The following is an 18,230-nucleotide window of genomic DNA, read 5'->3' as shown; positions in this document are numbered from 1 at the left end:
GGCTTTTCCGTTGCTGCTCGCTTAACACGGAAATGTACGTATTGAGTCACAATGTTTCGCCAGATCGACCGAACCAGAGCCGAGGTTATTAGCCGATGTATTTTGAACGATCGGCCGAAGTATTCCGAGTTCAGTGAAAAACAGCGAAGTGTGATTCTCATTTGTTGGTTTATTTCTTTGAAGATGATAGTAGCCGTAGCCGTAGCCGTAGCCGCCGTATTCCAACGTAAATGAACAACGAATGATAATGTGTAAGTAACAAAACATTTATTTGTAATTATCGTTAACTGGTTATTTTCACTGGACTTCTGACACGTTTTGTTTAGAAGTTAGAACCAAGTATAACCGACCTATCACTTCGTATGCCAACAAGTAAGCCGACTACGCTTGACGTGATTGTTACATTTCCTGTCATCACCAATTAATAAAATGATGTGGTTTATGTTTGTTTGTCTATTTCAAATCAAATAGGTTACATGGAAAACAAATCGCGGTACGCAAAACTGTACCGCGGTTCGTATCGAGCTGATCAATTATCGCGGTATACCGGTATACCGGTTTATCGTTGCAGCACTACCCCTGGCTACTAATAGAAAAATATAGCAGGTTTCCTCTCTGACTATGTAAAAATGGCCACATGTTTGACATCCAATAGCCGATGATTGCTCTAGTGGTGTCGTTAAACAAAAACTTTAAAACTTTTTTTTGATCTGTATAAGCAAGCTGTGTTGTACACTTGTCTTCATTAACGTTCTTGCTTTACCTCACACAAAAATAAATTATAAATAAATAAATAAATAGAATGTGTTGGTAAATCGTAAATAAAGTTGTTTTTTTATGAACATTATATTATTTATTTAATTAATTTGTTATCACCCCTCCCCACCCCCATTATAATGTATTTCTTAGTTTTTTTTAAAGAAAAGAAGTTACACCGGATGTCGCTCGGTAAATATAATTTAGGCACTCGTGTCATAAACATAGTCTGTCATACCGGCCTCGGTGGCGTCGTGGCAGGCCATCGGTCTACAGGCTGGTAGGTACTGGGTTCGGATCCCAGTCGAGGCATGGGATTTTTAATCGAGATACCGACTCCAAACCCTGAGTGAGTGCTCCGCAAGGCTCAATGGATAGGTGTAAACCACTTGCACCGACCAGTGATCCATAACTGGTTCAACAAAGGCCATGGTTTGTGCTATCCTGCCTGTGGGAAGCGCAAATAAAAGATCCCTTGCTGCCTGTCGTAAAAAAGAGTAGCCTATGTGGCGACAGCGGGTTTCCTCTAAAAACAGTGTCAGAATGACCATGTGTTTGACGTCCAATAGCCGATGATAAGATTAAAAATCAATGTGCTCTAGCGGCGTCGTTAAATAAAACAAACTTTACTTTTTTTTAGTCTGTCATGGACACTCATGTAATATGCTCCATATTCTATTCCCCCACATATTTACAAAACATAACTTATTTGATAAATACGGGCCCTGTAGCCTACTGTAGGCCTATTCGCTTTTCATATAGGCTAAATTAAGGCGCTTCTTGACCTTTTGGCAATTCTGAAAAAAGAAAAAAGAAAAAAAAAATTATAATGTTTTTTTTGTGTTTTTTTGCTATAGCAATAAAGTTTGATGTACAGTGGAAGAGTAAACTTTCATTCGGGAGGTTTGGTGGCCCTTAAAAGGGCCTTTAAAACGTCGCTCCTTCGCCGGCGACATTTCCTGGAGTGTTCCTGTCCTTGCTGTCGAGGGTCTACAGAATGATGTCCTCTGGATCTCTCCAGCAAACTGGCGTCTTGGTATGAGCAATGGAATCAAAGTTTACCGTTGTCGATGGACAGGAAACGGGCTCCGAGGAAAGTCCCGGCGTCGGAGCAACCCGGTTGTCTTTACGGGAGGTACATTTCAACATCGCGTTGACAAAGAATCTCAAAACTTGTACGAATGCTACAGACATGACTGTATATAGTTTTTGAATGAATTCAAAATCAGATAACGTCATCGTTTCGCCACTGTCTTTATATACCGGTCGTGCGGACGTAATAGAAGTAACTGTCAACTTTTAAACGACGTTTTGTCGTTGATTAATATTTTGTGTTTTCGAACTGGAGATTATATTATTTTAAACTTTGTTGAGATCATGTTAGTTCCAGGAAAATATTAAAAGTAGTTTTCAATAGATTTTTGTTTGTTGCCTTATTTTTGAAAAATTATAAAGAAAGGTATTTAAAGAGTAATATTGCTGATAACCGTTTGATACTTCTATATCATCTTGTCATCATTATTATAATTGCCAGCATTATGAATCAAAACCAACAATCGAACTATTTTCGCGACCCACGGGTTCGAATTTAATACCATGCCCGTTGGATTTGCCCATATCTTGGTTTGTTCTTTCTATGGGTATATTATATGATTCTAATGTGAATATGTCATTAAAGAAATCTAACATAGTATTATCTATGTCGTAAAATATGTCTATGTCTGTGTCAATTATAGTGTAATCTGGAACACATTTAGTTCTAGCTGTGTTGTGCTGTATTTTTAGTAATTTCATTATCAATTTGGTCAAATGTATCTTCTTTATAATATGGGGATCCAATAGGTGGGGATGAATACAACACCAATAGTGAGTTTTTCACAAAGGCCTGTCATTTCTGGAGGAATGCTAAACCAAGACACATATTCAGAATTACTTGTAACATTAAAGTTACATTCTCTGGTTACCATATTATAACATCATGTACAAATGTGAAATACAAGCTCAAATGCACTTTTAAAACGTCGTGTGTGTTCGCTATTATTATTATTATTATTATTTATTGTTATGTAATAGTTATATCATGGTTAACTTTTGACGAGTTAACTGTATTTAGACGGCGGCAGTACGAGACGGAGTCGAGTGCCCGCCGTCTAAGTGATAATTACATCATCCTTTTCCGAGAGATTTGTCTAGTTAGATCCACGGTTTTTGCGGCCGTTGAGTAGCCCGAGATCTATTACACCCGTCACATTTTCAGTTATACTATGGTATTGCAGTTACACCCCAGTTGACATCAAAGAGAAAAACACCAACTCATGGTACAATTTATTACTGCATTTTCTTTTTGTACCGTGACGTCATTCCTCTCAGCTGATATAATGATCTTACGTCACTAAAACGAATGTGGGGCAGTGTTACATATTACTATAGTTGATTATGGAATGACGTAATGAAGGGTAGCAACGGCAGTTTATACCTCCTAAACGACCAGGTCAGTTAACCAATGAAACGGAAGCATTAACGTCTAGGGGATGTGTGTTAGACGGGTTTTCTAGCACTGCTTTCTGCCACCTTTCTACTGAAACAAAAACAGATCAAACCGACTGCATGTCAACATTACTACCAGGCTACACATTCTTTTTGAATAACCGGAGAAAAAGATTATGTCCATCTGGCGGAATAGCCATTGGTATAAAAAATGAACTGTCATTTACTATAGATTTTAAAACTACATTCCCTGGAATAATTTTATTATTTAAGCATATAGAACAGAAAATCCAATTACGTTTGGTGCATATATGACGCCGTACTCCGCATTGGTTTCACTATGCTGGCTTATCTAGGTCAAAAACAACGCCATGATTTTGAAAGTGGAACACGTTTGACGGGCTCGTACCGGTCTCGGTTTTCATTGGCTTATCACAAGTACAGAATTCCCAAATAAGAGATCACGTGAGATTTCGCAATTTTTGAACAAATTTAACTGTCTTGATTGAGGGGTCGTCTCATATCTCCAAAACATATTCATATCCATAGAGGTATGGTACAACGCCTTTCCAGAGGTCGGTGAGTGGGGGATTTGCCTTGAAATTTTGAGTGGTCAGCTGTTGACATACGCGTTACATGTAAGGGGGTGTTACTAATTACGTACCCTCCCCCTGCACATGCACCCGATTCCTGTCTAAGATTATATGTCAAAATTACCAAATGTTAGACATCCAACCAATCTAATTAAAATTAGCTCCACTATTACATGTGGATCTAACAGCAGCCCATTGGAGCTCATGTCCAGTTGACCTTTCATTCGACCAATCAAAACCTTACTTACAAAATCATGCCAGTGATTTGAATTTTTTTTTAAAACATTCGGGATTATGCCGAGGGTATACGAGATGATTCGGGTGAATTACGAAGTATGCCGGAAACTAATTGCAATATAAAATTTTATATAAAATTCGTTTCAAGACGAAAAAAAACCCATGATGGTATAGCCATCAAATATGTTTATACTAGTATACAATCCAAAGTTTATTACTGCACTTTTCTCCTTGTTTTTTCAATGTTGAAATAGACCAACTATAGTCTCGCCCGATATTTTTAGAATGTGTATGCTCCCGAATAACGCTGTAAAAGGCGAAGTGTAATTGGTCGATATTTAAATTGTTATTTAAAGATGAAATGTCACCTGGACATGGCAGTCCATGCAATGCTGTTAGATCTACTGGCTAGACCCAGTAGAGCTAATTTTAATCAGATTGACATCCAACAGCAGATTGAAGGAAGGATATGATATGTTTTATTTAACGACGCACTCAACACATTTTATTTACGGTTGTATGGGGTTGGATGATGATCTTTGATGTCGTTAAACACCACCCCCCCCCCTCAACTTTACCCTTTCCAAACGAAAAAATATTTATTTGAATTTGTCGATTTTAACACGTAAAATTAAGAAGTGAAAACTACTTTAGTATATTTTATTTTTAAAATATATACTTGATTAATGTGTTACTAGTATACAAACTAAACTGTGAAAGTTCTACTAACACTTTATAAAATATCAATTCTGAAATAGGAAGGTACGACTGTCGATAATACGTTGTCAAGATCAAACCGGTTTTAACGAAAGACCCTAGTACCGTATCCTCAACCGAATGTTCTTCGTACAACGCAAGATTTCTCTTTTAATTTTTTGAGACGAACCCTACAATTTGAAATCGGCAAACGCACGTGTTAACTGAAACTGACAACAGGCTGTCGTTTGTGCTTTGCCGAGCTATGGCGGCACGGGCGACGAATCAAGCGTATACGTTTGACGATATCTGTTTATAGCGCACACACAGGACTTTTTTAAAAGTGCATTTGAGCTTGTATTTCACATTTGTACATGATGTTATAATATGGTAACCAGAGAATGTAACTTTAATGTTACAAGTAATTCTGAATATATGTCTTTGTTTAGCATTCCTCCAGAAATGACAGGCCTTTGTGAAAAACTTACTATTGGTGTTGTATTCATCCCCACCTATTGGATCCCCATATTATAAAGAAGATACATTTGACCAAATTGATAATGAAATTACTAAAAATACAGCACAACATAGCTAGAACTAATTGTTTTCCAGATTACACTATAATTGACACAGACATAGACATATTTTACGACATAGATAATACTATGTTAGATTTCTTTAATGACATATTCAAATTAGAATCATATAATATACCCATAGAAGGAACAAGCCAAGATATGGGCAAATCCAACGGGCATGGTATTAAATTCGAACCCGTGGGTCGCGAAAATAGTTCGATTGTTGGTTTTGATTAATAGCCTAATGCTGGCAATTATAATAATGATGACAAGATGATATAGAAGTATCAAACGGTTATCAGCAATATAACTCTTTAAATACCTTTCTTTATTATTTTTCAAAATAAGGCAACAAACAAAAATCTATTGAAAAACTACTTTTAATATTTTCCTGGAACTAACAATCTAACATGATCTCAACAATAAATAATAATAGCCTATAATCTCCATTTCGAAAACACAAAATATTAATCAAAGACAAAACGTCGTTTAGAAGTTGACAGTTACTTCTATTACGTCCGCGCGACCGGTATATAAAGACAGTGGCGAAACGATGACGTTATCTGATTTTGAATTCATTCAAAAATTATATATAGTCGTGTCTGTAGCATTTGTACAAGTTTTGAGATTCTTTGTCAACGCGATGTTGAAATGTAAAGACAACCGGGTTGCTCCGACGCCGGGACTTTCCTCGGAGCCCGTTTCCTGTCCATCGACAATGGTAAACTTTGATTCCATTGCTCATACCATGACGCCAGTTTGCTGGAGAGATCCAGAGGACATCATTCTGTAGACCCTCGACAGCAAGGACAGGAACACTCCAGGAAATGTCGCCGGCGAAGGAGCGACGTTATAAAGGCCCTTTTAAGGACCACCAAACCTCCCGAATGAAAGTTTACTCTTCCACTGTACATCAAACTTTATTGCTATAGCAAAAAAAAAAAAAAAAAAAAAAAAAAAAAAAATTTTTTTTTTTTTTTTTCAGAATTGCCAAAAGGTCAAGAAGCGCCTTAATTTAGCCTATATGAAAAGCGAATAGGCCTACAGTAGGCTACATGGCCAGTATTTATCAAAGAAGTTATGTTTTGAAAATATGTGGGGGAATAGAATATGGAGGATATTACATGAGTGTCCATGACAGACTATGTTTATGACACGAGTGCCTAAATTATATTTACCGAGCGACATCCGGTGTAACTTCTTTTCTTTAAAAAACAAAGAAATACATTATAATGGGGGTGGGAGGGGGGGGGAGGGGTGATAACAAATTAATTAAATAAATAATATAATGTTTATAAAAAAATAATTTTTTACCAACACATTCTATTTATTTATTTATTTTTAATTTATAATTTATTTTTGTGTGAGGTAAAGCAAGAACGTTAATGAAGACAAGTGTCTACAACACAGCTTGCTTATACAGATAAAAAAAAAGTTTTAAAGTTTTTGTTTAACGACACCACTAGAGCAATCATCGGCTATTGGATGTCAAACATGTGGTCATTTTTACATAGTCAGAGAGGAAACCTGCTATATTTTTCTATTAGTAGCCAGGGGTATTTTATATGCACCATCCCACAGACACGATAGAATATACCACGGCCTTTCATATACCAGAAATAGCTCAATGAGCCCACCGACGGGGATCGATCCTAGACCGACCGCGCATCAGGCATGCGCTTTACCACTGGGCAACGTCCCGCCCCCGCTTATACAGATAATATGTATACGGGCATGGGCGTCATTTGCTGAAGATAGGGCGGAACGTAACCCAGTTGTCAAGAGCACGCCTGATGCGCGGTCAGTGTAGGATCGATCACTGTCAGTGGACCATTGGGCTATTTCTCGTTCCAGCCGGTGCACCGCGACTGGTATATCGAAGGCAGCGGTAGTATATATGCTATCCTTTCTGTGGGATGGTGCATATAAAAGATTCCTTACTACTAATGTGAAAATGTATCGGGTTTCCTCTGATGACTATGAATTAGAATGATCAAATGTTTGACAGACCCTATTTTGTAAATACTAAGGCATATTTTTCACTATTAGAGCCGTTTATGATCACTGAAATCAAACTTTACTTCTATTTTATTGTTTAGCTTATCCATTTCCGTACAACCGAAATTTTTCTGGTAATCCTGGTGTTTCTAACACCACAAAATACTCTTCTGGGTTTTTTTAACGCACGTGCGTCTGAGAAGTAACAGTTATGGAGTCGAGTTTTAGTCTATTATTAACGGTATTTCACCGTTTCAGCTTCACAGACTCTTGTTTCACTCTCTTGTAACGTTATCCAAATGTGTTACAGGTTTGTAACTTAACCAAACTTAGTGTCCATTTTTACGGCGTGAAACTTGCGCTGCGCCTTTAAAATCAGTGAGGGCGTACTATTTCACCTAGCCCGAGTAGTCTGACGGTAAGAGAGCTAGACGGACATTTGGACGGTTGGTAGCCCTGTCCGTCTCGCTCTTTTGTCGTCAGAGTACTCGGGCTATATTTATATATGTAACTATAGTATTTGTTTTAGGGTTTTCTGTTTGGGGGTACCTGTGATCCCTTGCACCTGCCAGTGCAGGAGGTGCCCCCCCCCCCAACCCAACCCCACCCCTTTCCTGTCCTGGACAGAGAAGCCGGCACCTGTGCCCAGAACAGCCGTGTGCTACAACAGTTTGCTCTGAATGTGCACGTCAAACACTCTGACCTGACCTAAGAAGAATCCAGTCCTGGATGGAGGAGCCAATACAAAGAAAAATATTGGTATTAATATTTCTTTGCATAGTAATATGGCCACTTTAATCTATCTTGAAAAGTGTTTCCAATTAAAAATTAAAAACTAAGTCAATGGGTAGCACGTAGAAAAAATATGGAATTTTTGTCCGAAATGTTAGCATTATTCTCAAATCTGGACCTAAGCTGCCTATTATGCTTAATTATGTTCAGAAATGGATACAAGGATCCATTTGGGGGTAAATTATTTTTGATGCCTAAAATACAACTTTTTTTTATATACATAGTCTACTGCATCTTAATTATCAACAGTTATATATATTTGATGTAGCATAATTAAGTAACTAAATAAGAGACGTGAATACAAGTAACATATGCAAACTATGACAATTATTAATTAATAAGTCATTATAAGAACGTCCTCCGTGGTACATTTAGAATTCATTTTGCATTAACACATGGTGATAACTATGCAATTGAATGTGGATAATGGTAGGCTACTAACAATTCCATACATCACAGGGGATAACCGCATGCGGGTAACTGTAGTTACTCGCATTCAAGAAGGCGGAAGACGCACATGAAGAGTATTAATCAATGTGAATTTCCGTATTTCTAAGCATTCACATTTTAATAGAGCGTATCGGCAGTTGCTTTAGTATGAATATATTTCGAATCAATGAACTAAGGATAAGTTGTGTCATTCGGCTGATAATGAAATCACAAAGTTAGGCATGATGAAGGTAACTTTGAAGTGGTGATGTAGGTAACTCTCAAGTCAGCTTCTGATGAGATGTGGGTATCTGACAAATGGGATGCGGGTAACTGCAATGATGAGCGTAACTGTAGGATGAGAGTATCTGCAGTAGTTATCTCTTCATAACTAATCGTCGCCATATGCGTCTAGAAACATTTGGTAAAAAACATTATTCTTATGTTTTTCCCTTCATTTTCTTTTTCAGATTATTACATGTGCTATTGTGCGATACATCCTCCGCCCGAGCCAGTACTATTTTAACACACCCCATCAAAATGTACACTGGGGCCATTCAAATATTATGTAACGCTCGAGGGTGTTGATGGGTGTAGCGCCAAAACGTTATGTGGCGTTACAAGGGAGGAAATAACGTCATGTAGTGGCTACTTGATTTAGCTATTTATCAATGAAACTTTGCATTCCTACGCAACACATCTATCAATGAAATTTATACAAACAATATTATAAATATATTCACGGCTAAACTAAATTATTAAAATATATATTTTGTTAAATTATGCTGCTAAAATTAATTATGCAGCAAGTATGTTTCCGATTTAAAAATATGAATCGAAAGAACCTTGTGCACACTTTTCGCATAACATCTATGCGGAGTTGTACTGTGTGACACCTCTCGAAATGATCTTGGACTCTAGCCTATGCAGTTCGTTGGATACGGACAGCGGGGCGATCAGTAGCGTAGCCAGGGGGGCCCAGATGGCTTGGATGCCAGGTGCCCCCCAATACAAAATCCTGCCCACGCCACTGGATACGGATGCCTTGATATGTGTGTGGTTGTCATGCATTTATACTCAATGGACAGTAGCTCGAATGTCTTCTGGTCGCAGCCCGCGGTCACGACCAACACGCGCTCTGCAAGTCCACAGCTAATAACTACACAAATGGCAATGGCAAAACTAAGTTTAGTTGAAGCACTCATACCTAAAGACGTTGGACATTTGGCTGCTGACGAGCTAAGCTCTAGCGTGTTTTGTTTTGTTTTTGGTTGTTGTTTTTTGTTGTTATTTTTTGTTTTGTTTTGTTTTCTTTTTTGTTCTCCCTTGCCAGGGCATTTTGATGTCCAACAACAAAATACAAAATTGAATGGAAAGCGTGCGTGCGTGCGTGATTCGGTAAATATTGGGAGTATATTTTAATTTTAACTTTGGTATAAGCTAACATTAAATTTTTGTTTGGGGTAATTGTCCTTTCAGAGTTTGGGTAATATATCGGACTATTTCAATCTTGAAAGTTAATACAAGAAGACTATAAAAACATAAAGCTGTATTATTGTATGACTTTACCGTCGAGTCATTTCGTCTTATATTCAAAATAAAGTAATCAATCACCCAATTTTGAATTATTTGTGATTTGAACGGCATTCTGCATCGAACAGTTACCCTCATCCAACCGTAACAGATACCCACATCCTTATGATGTTGACATTTTCAGTTACCAACATCACACGCGATTTTTGATGCCCGTTATTTAATTCCCAAATACTATTTTTTAAAAACGTATGCTTCAAAAATGCATATTTTATATATTTCATGAAGTCTCTGTATATGAATATCTCAAAAATGCACGTTAAGAATGGAAATTCACATTGATTAATGCTCATAATTTGCGTTCATCGCTATCTTGGATGCGAGTAACTACAGTTACCCGCATGCGGTTATCCCCTGTGATACATGGAAAGGGGTGGTGGGGACATTTGGGAAAGAAATGTTTTATTTAACGACGCACTCAACACATTTTATTTACGGTTATATGGCGTCAGACATATGGTTATGGACCACACAGATTTTGAGAGGAAACCCGCTGTCGCCACTACATGGGCTACTCTTTCCAATTAGCAGCAAGGGATCTTTTATTTGCGCTTCCCACAGGCAGGATAGCACAAACCATGGCCTTTGTTGAACCAGTTAGGGATCACTGGTCGGTGCAAGTGGTTTACACCTACCCATTGAGCCTTGCGGAGCACTCGCTCAGGGTTTGGAGTCGGTATCTGGATTAAAAAGCCCATGCCTCGACTGGGATCCGAACCCAGTACCTACCAGCCTGTAGACCGATGGCCTAACCACTACGCCACCGAGGCCGGTCCATGCACAAAGAGGCCCCGCCCCCACTTGTGAGCATTTTTTTTTTTAATACACATTAATTTGCTAGTGTAACCAAAATCTACTATAGAGTTTGTACCCAGTTCGTCAGTGCCCCCCCCCCCCCCCCCCCCCCCCCCCCCCCCAAAAAAAAAATCGTTCCTACGGGCCAGAATTTACTACAAGTCATTTATTTTACAGCATTAATTCACGAGGGACAGATAATCCGTATTCCTCGTAGTGAGTTGGTTATTCTCTTTATTACCCATTGTCAATCTTTAACGATTTTAAAAGTATATTTACGTTCTCGCTGCTGTAACAACTAACAAGCTCTACCAGCCATAACAATATATTCATACGCGCCGTTACCGGTGCACACCCAACAGTATCCACCAAAGAATAGTTTTTAAAAAAACCCAGTCAAAATAATAAAATAAAAACATTTTTAAACATTTCTACATATATTTTGATTTTTTATTCCGTAAATGTTCGTATCGTAAAAAAATATTTGAAGTTCGTAGTAATAGTTTGACCAATGAATGGAATCATGAATGAACAAAAAGTAGTCCCGGCAGTATGTAATTGCCAATCAAATCTTGTCTTTTTAAAGCTAGCCAATCAGTGACTGTAGAAGCAATCTGCACACTGTGCAGAGATCGAAAAAATATTACCCCGTATATTTGAGCCCATATGGGTAATAATGGACAATTATTATACTGAACAAAACAGTAGATTTTATAATCAAATAAAGATAACTTAATGTTGGTGTATGCTAGTAACATATGTGAATATCAGCGTATAAAACAATAATATACACATGCAATAGATCTATACTATAGTTGTAAGTAACGATACTAATCATGTATACAATTTACATTTATAACGTATACGCTAATGATTATCTCGATGCACAAGAGGCGGAAAATAACACGGTGGTAAAGTGCTCGCCTAATGAGCGGTCGGTCTAGGATTTATCCTTGTTGGTGGGGCCAATCGGCTGTTTCTCATTCTAGCCAGTGTACCACGACTGGTAAATCAAAGACCATGGTATGTGATATCATGTCTTTGGGATTGTGCATTATAAAAAAATCCATTGCTACTAATGTAAACATATAGCGTGTTTGCTAAATCTAACACTGTCTAAATTACCAAATGTATGACGTTCTATATTCGATCATTAATACATCAGTGTGCTCTAGTGGTGTCGTTTTACAAAAAAACAAACCCCCCCACCCCCCCCCCCCCCCCCCCCCCAAAAAAAAAACCCACCCCAAAAACGTTGCACAAGCCTAGGAGCAGTATACACATAACCTGGAACTCACATTCATTATTACACAACTATTTGTATTAACTCTATTCTCCATGTTTATTATTATACATATAATCTACATTACCCATTCATTATTATACATATAATCTACATTACCCATTCATTATTATACATATAATCTACATTACCCATTCATTATTATACACATAATCTACATTACCATTCATTATTATACACATAATCTAAACTCCATATTCATTAATCTAACTGCACATAATCTAAACTAACATTTATTGTTATACACATAATCTACATTACCCATTCATTATTATACACATAATCTAAACTCCATATTCATTAATCTAACTGCACATAATCTAAACTAACATTTATTGTTATACACATAATCTACATTACCCATTCATTATTATACACATAATCTAAACTCCATATTCATTAATCTAACTGCACATAATCTAAACTAACATTTATTGTTATACATATAATCTACCCTCAACATTCATTATTATACATATAATCTACACTCCTCATTCCTTACTATACATATAACCTACCACACACACACACACACACACACACACACACACACCAGGGCATAAAATTTGATATTTTCAGACAAACGATATGTCGTTCGTGTGGTTTTAGTGTTTGCACGAACGATTTTCTACAGTGGTTCAGATACAAATGAAAAGGTTAACCGGCAACGGTAATGAAATGAGAATCTAAGATGGGCGATTTTTGTAGCTTTTCTCCAAATTCTTATCATAAATACTAAATTATTATTATTATTTGGTATGCTGGGACTAACTTGAAAGCTGCCATTTACATTTCAGCACACAACCCCATCGGTTCTGTTACAGGGGAGTACCAATCTAATTAAAATTAGCTCCACTATTACATGTGGATCTAACACCAGCCAGTTGGAGCTCATGCCCACCAATCAAAACCTTAGTTGCAGAATCCTGCCTGTGATTTAAAAATAATTTGAAAACATTCCGAAATATCCTGAGGGTATACGACATGTTTCGTGTGAATTACGAATACCTTAAAACATGTTTTATTTTATAAAATAAATAATTTGTAATGTAAAACTGAAGACGGATTTTTTTTTATATAAAGACTGATAACCCACCCCGTACGTATTGGTATGGTTCGCTGTACTGCGGCCACTAAAATAGACTCGCCCGATATTTTTAGAATTTGTATGCTCTCAAATAACGTTATAAAAGGCGAAGTGTGATTGGTCAATATTTAAAATTATTATTTACAGACGAAATGTTACCTGGACATTGGGGACTACGCAGTGTACGCAGTGTTGGCAGGATTTTGCAAGTAAGGTTTTGATTGGTGGACATGAGCTCCAACTGGCTGGTGTTAGATCCACATGTAATAGTGGAGATAATTTTAATTAGATTGAGGGGAGTACTTGTTGGCGCCAAACAAGTCTAAACGAAACGGGGATTTCCCGGAAGCTTTGAGCTTCCGGGTCTGAACGGAAAGACCCGAAGTTCTGCGAATCCTCGATCGATCCAATCGATGCTGCAACTCATTGTTTCATCATGTTCTAATTTCCACTTCGTTATTTTAAAGTCCTTTATTAAACGTACTCTTTTCTTCGCTGTGTATGTCATATCTTAATAAATTGATTTAGCAAGGGTAACCACACAGGTGTCGAAAAGTAAATAAATATACAGAACTTCACATAAGTTTTTTCGCTTCCTATTTATTGCACGAGTTTATTGTGCGAAAGAATATTTACCACGAGACCGCGTATACATGTATAATCTACACTCCCCATTCGTTATTATACTGCATGTATAATCTACACTCCCATTCGTTATTATACTGCATGCATAATCTACACCCCCATTCGTTATTATACTGCATGTATAATCTACACCCCCATTCGTTATTATACTGCATGTATAATCTACACCCCCATGCGTTATTATACTGCATGTATAATCTACACCCCCATTCGTTATTATACTGCATGCATAATCTACACCCCCATGCGTTATTATACTACATGTATAATCTACACCCCCATTCGTTATTATACTGCATGTATAATCTACACCCCCATTCGTTATTATACTGCATGTATAATCTACACTCCCATTCGTTATTATACTGCATGCATAATCTACACCCCCATTCGTTATTATACTGCATGTATAATCTACACCCCCATTCGTTATTATACTGCATGCATAATCTACACCCCCATTAATTATTATACTACATGTATAATCTACACCCCCATTCGTTATTATACTGCATGTATAACCTACACTCCCCATTCGTTATTATACTGCATGTATAATTATACTACATGTATAATCTACACCCCCATTCGTTATTACACTGCATGTATAATCTACACCCCATTCATTATTATACTACATGTATAATCTACACCCCCATTCATTATTATACTACATGTATAATCTACACCCCCATGCGTTATTATACTACATGTATAATCTACACCCCCATTCGTTATTATACTGCATGTATAATCTACACCCCCATTCATTATTATACTACATGTATAATCTACACCCCCATTCGTTATTATACTGCATGTATAATCTACACCCCCATTCGTTATTATACTACAGGCCCGTACGCAGGATTTTTAATGGGTGGGTGCGAATTGCTCATGATGGGACCAATGAACATAAAAATAACCCCTCAAAACAACAACGATTACGTAACATTATTTAAATTTAATAGAGAAAAGTGGACCTTTAGTAATTTGGGGGGTGCGTACACACCCGTCGCACCCCCCCCCCCCCGCGTACGGGCCTGTACTACATGTATAATCTACACCCTCATTCGTTATTATACTACATGTATAATCTACACCCCCAATCATTATTATACCACACGTATAATCTACACTCGCCATTCATTATTATAATAAATGTATAATCTACAACCCATTCATTATTATACTACACGTATAATCTACACTCCCCATTAATTATTTACTACATGTATAATCTAAACCCCCATTCATAGTTTACTACTGGTATAATCTACACTACCCATTCGTTATTATACTAAATGTATAATCTACACTCCCCATTCATTATTATACTCAATGTATAGTCGACACTCCCCATTCATTATTATACAAATGTACACTCCCCATTCATTATCATACTACATGTATAGTCGACACTCCCCATTCATTATTATACAAATGTACGTATAATTTGCATTCCCCATCCATTACTATACAATTTAAACATATAATCTGTAATCCCCATTCATTACTATAAGTATATTCTGCACTCCCCATTCATTATTAGGCTGCCTTTCCATTGGTGCGGTTTTACCCGCGCGGCTATTTCTGCCGCTAAGCGGTAAAAATCAAATGCGTTGATTTGCATTGACGTCTTTCCATTGACACCGGTGCTAACCGTGCGGTAAAAGAAAGTCGATCATGTATCGATTTTTTGCCAGCCGTGCGGCTAGAACCGCATGGGGAATCCATAAAATGACGTCATTTTGGGGTATTACCCATGATTACCCATCTCCTGCACTTGTGTATTTTATAGCGTAGGCATTTTTAGCATTCTTCGTGCAATGGGTGAGAAAAGTTTACACATGAGCAAATTGAAATTTTAACCGATTTGGTGATCGAAAAACGCGGTATTTATTACCAATCCTTAAGTGATCGCAAGAAAATTCAACGTCCAAGACATGACAGGTGCAACAACAACAACAACAATAATAATAATAATCATAATCATAACCATAATCATAATTTAATATTATGCTACTATTATACACGCATATTAATGGAAAGTTGATAAACACAACCATCATAATGAATTAAAATAATATCAAGTTCACTAAACTACGTCTACACAGTATCGGTGACGGATCCGGAAATTTTGCAATGTTTTAATTTTTAAAGATTTCAAGTTTGTCAATTTAAAACAATATTTATTGAAAAAAAGCGAATCAGGACCGCCATGTCTCTCGTGAATCCGCTTATGTTAGCACCCTTTATCCTCGTTCAATGATGAAAAACGCCGTACCGATACTATAATAACATGAAATGAGTTCAAATAACTTATGTATGCTCACCAACTTCGTACTAACAATAATATTTACTGTGTTCACTTTAGTAACAAAGAATAAAAAGACCTTTTATAGCAAGAATTGTGTTATTTTAAGAGGTAAACTATTGTGTTTTTAAAGTAATTTTTATGATACAGTGGATTGTTCCGTCCCTCTTACCCATCCCTGCATACGGACCTGTGGCAGGGACGTAGCGTGATCTGGACCTGGAGATGGGGTTTGAATATGAACCAAGTGGACCCTGTTTCTATTTTGTTTTTGCGCCACCAGAAACTCCATATGCATAAACCTGTATGTTTTAGTTCTGAAAGCGGTGTCGGTAAAACAAAATCGGTTCCTCATTATTTTATGTTTCCAAAATATGTGTGTCATTTTACATGTCTTAGCTCTCGTATCCGGTTTTTTTTTTTTTTTTTTGTGGGGTGGGGTGGGGTGGGGTGGGGGGTTCATTAATTTCAGTTTGGTTTGATGTAAAAAGAAAAGTAGGCTTATGTGTTTTGGAATAGGCCTATAACAACAACAAAAAACAACAACCAACCACTATTTTTGTGTCCAATTTAGAAAACAATCGGCTCAGAAATAAATAATATGTAGTAAATTACATAGTATGGGGTGGGAACGTTCCCTGTGGGAAGGACTTAAGTAATAGTTCAAATCTTTGGGGGGTTTTCTGTACAAATTGCATTAGTAGTGGATCTTCCTCATTTTACAATGGCATATTTCAATTTGCATATGGCCACTTGATTAATTAATGATGTCACATGGAAGAAACCGTGTCATAAGAACGCCTCAATGGAAATGTGCTAGCCGCGCGGGTAAAACCGCGCCAATGGAAAGGCAGCCTTATACATATATATTACTCCCTATTCATTACTATCAACTGACAATCTTGCAACAAGACACTTTATGTTTTTAAATAATATACACATAATCTGCACTCTACATTCATTAATATACATATATTCTACATCTATTATTATTATTATTATTATTATTATTATTATATTATTCTACATATTAACACATATTAATATATACACATGAAAGGTAAACATTGATGGCACACAAGATACAAAAAGCCTATTAAGACTGAGTCTATAGGCCAGCGTGCTGGTGAATCACAACGGGGTCGCCTGATGCGCGGTCTGTCTGGGATCGATACCAGTCGGCGGGCACAGTGGGCTCTTTTTCGTTCCAGAAAGTGCACCACGACTGGTATATAGGCCTAAAAGGCCGTGGTATGTGCCATCTTGCGTTTACATTATTACCTTTGTTTGACACCCAATAGCCGATCTCTATATTTGTGCTATGGTGTCATTAAACATTCATTCATTCATTCATTCCTTTATTCATTCATTCATTCAATTTGCATTAGGTACGGCTATTTGGTATTTAACATAAGATTATTTGTTATTTCGATATTAGTCTAGAGAGAGGAAAAAAGTTAAAGTTTGTTTTGGGTAACGACGCCACTAGAACATAATGATTTATTAATCATCGGCTAGTGAATGTCGAACATTTTGTAATTTCAACATATAGTCTTAGAGAGGAAACCCGCTACATTTTTTTTTTCATTAGTAGCAAGGGATTTTTTAAATATGAACCACCTCATAGACAACATAACACACACCACGGCCTTCGATATACCAGTCGTGGTGCACTGGCTGGAACGAGAAATAGCCCAATGGGCCCACATGTTTTACCGCATACGCTGTTACTATCGAATTAAATGACAGCATGGGGTACATTTCACTCTCGAACTGGACCCGAGTACCCAACACTTACACTAGATGATGGTAAGACTAAAGAATAAAGAAAAATAGCGTTGTGCCACTTAATTCCAGCGCTGAACATTGATGCCAAATCATACCATTATATTGCATTCCATACATACGACCTCGTTTTCTCTCT

This window comes from Gigantopelta aegis, chromosome 8, assembly GCF_016097555.1.
Source record: "Gigantopelta aegis isolate Gae_Host chromosome 8, Gae_host_genome, whole genome shotgun sequence".
Taxonomy (NCBI): Eukaryota; Metazoa; Mollusca; class Gastropoda; order Neomphalida; family Peltospiridae; genus Gigantopelta; species Gigantopelta aegis.
Note: the sequence above shows the minus strand (reverse complement) of the source record.